We start from the raw sequence: 4,041 nt of genomic DNA on the forward strand, positions 1-4,041 counted from the left end.
TGAGATGATGGATGTGTTAATTAATTTGATTGCTGTGATCATTTTATAATGTATACAATATGAAATTGCCACATTGTATATTTTTAAAATAAACTATTTTATTTGTCAATTATACTTTAATAAACCTGGAAGAAAATTCTTTAAATAAAATAAAGGAATCTCAGATGGGAAAGAACAGAAAGGATGGAAGAGAAGCACTCTTCCAACAAATGATGGCTCAGATAACAAACAACATATGAAAAGATGCTCCACATCATGTATCACCAGGGAAACGAAATTAAAGCAAGAATGAAATATTATTACACACCCAGTAGAATGGTCAAAATCTAGACTACTGACAACACCAAATGCAGACAAGGATGTGGTGCAACAGGAACCCTCATTCATTACTGGTGGGAATGCAAAAATGGCAGAGCCCCTTTGGAAGAAGGTTTGGCGGTTTTTTACAAAACTAAACATACTCTTACCACACGATCCAGCAGTTGTGCTCCTTGGTATTTACCCAAAGGAACTGAAAACTTATGTCCATACAAAAATGTACACATGGATGTCTATAGTAGATCTATTCACAATTGCCAAAACATGGAAGCAACTAAAATGTCCTTTTGTAGGTGAAAGGATAAATACGCTGTGGTACATCCAGACAATGGAATATTATTTAGCACTAAAGAGAAATAAGCTATAGAGTCATGAAAAGACATAGAGGAAACTTAAATGTATATTATTAAGTGAAAGAAGCCAATGTGAGAAAGCTACATATAGTATGATTCCAACTGTATGACGTTCTAGAAAAGCAAAACTATGAAGGTAGTGAAAAGATCAGGGGTACAAGGGCAGGGAACAAGAAAGATGAATAGGTGGAGTACAGAGAATTTTTAAGGCAGTACTCTGTATAATACTGCATTGATGAATACATGTCATTATTTATTTGTTTAAACCTGTAGAATATACCACACCAAAAATGAACCATGATGTAAACTGTGGACATTTGGGTAATCATGATTTGTCACTCTAGGTTCGTCAACTATGATAAAGGTACCACTCTGGTGGGGAGGCAATTCATGCATGGGATCAGGGGGTATGTGGGAAACCTATGTACCTTCCTTTCAATTTTGCTATGCACTTTAAACTGATTTAAAAAAAATAAAGTCTTAATCTAAAAAAATTTTAATAAAAATGAGTTTATAGGCTTGGAGAATGTCTTTGTAACTCATGTAAATTACAAATATATATTATTTGGAAATTAATAGGAATAAGACAAACAAGCCAAAAGTTTTTTTAACGGACCAAGGGTTTGAACCAACAATTCAGAGAAGAAAACCAAGTAGTCAATAAATATTTACAAAATATAAAAAACAAACTTATACCATTCATCAGATAATGCGAATTAACACAAAAATGAAATACTGGTTTATACCATTATATTAGTAAAAGTAAACTGAGTTTTCAAAGATGTAGTGAAACGGAAAATCTTTTGCATTGCTGGGCGGGAGTGCAAATTATCACAGTCATTTTTGAAAACGATTTGACACTAGTACAGTTGAACGTGTGCATAACAGTCATAGGCATTCCCTATTAGATACATCTCATGAGCCTCCCCAAATTCTCATGCACCGTCTATGCCAACTCAGTTGCTGTCACTACAGACAGCTCCACAGAGACCTGTGAAGCTTGACTGCCTGGCACTGGCCAGCCAGACATCAAAGTCCCTGACTCTTCCCATCACTTGGCACTCAAGAAGAAGCACTGGGCTACAGGAGGGGTGAGAAGCGGGGCGGGGTAAGCGGACTCTGACTTGTCTGGCAGCTATGAAAGAGGCCAGGTAATGTAATCTGAAAGTACAGGGTGTTTTACTTCCCTTGGAATGAGTTTTGTTCATAGGAGAGAGAAGAGAAATGAGAGCCAACAAATCAATCTCCTCCTTTCCTCCTCCTATGGGCTGTTCCTAGGAATAGTATAGCCTACCCAGAGACAGTCCATGTGGCCAAGGAAGCCCACCTGCCCAGCCACCAGCTGTATCTCTTCTTGGCTTCTTGTGAAGCAGGGGCATTCACACAAGCCTTGCACTTGCTTCTCATCCTTCCCTGCCTTGCTTCCTGCTTCCCTCAGCCTCACCGCTCTAGGCCTGGCTTCCTAATAAATCATTAGCACCTAAGCCTTGCCTCGGGTCCTGATTTTTCAGGGAATCAGACTAAGACATCCTACAACCTAACAATTCAACTACTAGATGTTCACCCTAGAGAGATTCTTGCATATGTGTACAGAGAGATGAATACAAAGATGTCTAATGCCTTACGGTTTGTAACAGCACAAAAGTGGAAACATCCTAAGTTTCATACAATAAAAGAATGGATAAATAAACTGTGGCTTATTCAAACAATCAATTATCAGACAACAGTTAAAATGATCTCATGTATCAAAACAGAGAAATGTCAAAAACATAATGTTGACTGAAAAAAGATAATTATGACATATTTTGTCTACTATATCATCTATACAAAATGTTGAAATGCACAAAACAATATATCCCATATATATCCAATATGTGGGTATATCTTCTAATTTTAAGAAAGGATATACCTCTAGGGAAGATGAAAGAAAAAAATTAATTTGTTTTTAATAATTTTTGTAAAAAATCTAAAAAGACCTGAAGCAAATATAACTGATGTGATTATTGGTTTAACTTGGACAGTATGTTCATTGTTATCTGTTATATATTAATTTATAAACTTTTCTGTGGTCCCATCATCTTTTAGAATTAAAATGTAAATGGCTCAAGCCCTCATCCTACATATCACAGCATAGAATGTGCAGAAGTCTCTTCAAGGTTTCTTTGAATTTTCAGGAAATTTACAACTGGCGAAGTCAGTTCCTGTTCTGTGCGTGTTTTTCCTTCTCCCCTGATCCCCAGCTCTGAGCATCCTCTGACCTTGAACACCTGGGCCACAGGCTACATTCCCCCCTCAATGTGGTGCTGCCACCAACACAATAGTATATTAGAGGGACACTGTAGGGAGGGCTGCATTATCTCACCCCTTCCTATATCATCACCAACACAATATAAATACACTACTGCTGTTCATAGACTTGTACTGATAGTTAAGAATAAAGAATATGGATTACAGTTCAGTAAAATAGTTAAAATATGTTCTAAAGGCTCATTCAAACACTGTCACCTCTACATTTAGGCCTACACTGTTTCCATTATTTTTTTAAAGATTTTATTTATTTATTTGACAGAGAGAGAGAGTACAAGTAGGGGGAGTGGCAAGAAGGAGAGGGAAAAGCAGACTCCCTGCTGAGCAGAGAGCCCAATGTGGGGTACAATCCCAGGACCCTGAGATCATGACCTGAGCCTAAGGCAGAGGCTTAACCAACTGAGCCACGCAGGCACCCCTGGGGCTTTTCACACACACACACACAGACACACACACACACACACACATTATCCCTATTCTGACTGTCAGTTTCTTACCTCCAAAATCCTGTTAATCCTTTCTGCAAAATAGTTTTATTCTTCACCCCTGCCTGAAACTAAGGTTCAAGCCTACCTTTGCTTATCCAGAATATTAACCTACATTGCTAAAAAAAAAAAAAAAAAAAAAAAGAACCCTCTATTCAGGTCTTGACCCTGTAGCTGCACCAAACAAAAGGCAAATCTTTGAAATTGCAGGTTTTCCTTCAGCTTGACCAAATTTTATGAATGATAGCTTCACCCTACAAGACTTTCAGAAAACAGAAGGAAAACAATATCAAAATTCACTTTCCTTTGGTCCGGAATAAATCTGCAAGAGTGGTGAGCCTCCCCCAGCTCCCTGTTCACAGTTTATTCTGCAGCCTGCACATACATACAAATGCTAGAATGTATGTAAGGTCATTTAGTAAAGGGACACATAATTCCCATATGCCTTAATTGACTCTGAAGAAATGTTTGTTTGTGATCTAGTATTAGAATGAATGTCCATAATAATGATGCCTTATATATGTACAGCCATTCACAGTTTATAAGGAAGTTTTACACAAAAAACAATTTAAGAAATA

This window comes from Leptonychotes weddellii, chromosome 3, assembly GCF_054177405.1.
Source record: "Leptonychotes weddellii isolate Sample4059 chromosome 3, ASM5417740v2, whole genome shotgun sequence".
Taxonomy (NCBI): domain Eukaryota; kingdom Metazoa; phylum Chordata; class Mammalia; order Carnivora; family Phocidae; genus Leptonychotes; species Leptonychotes weddellii.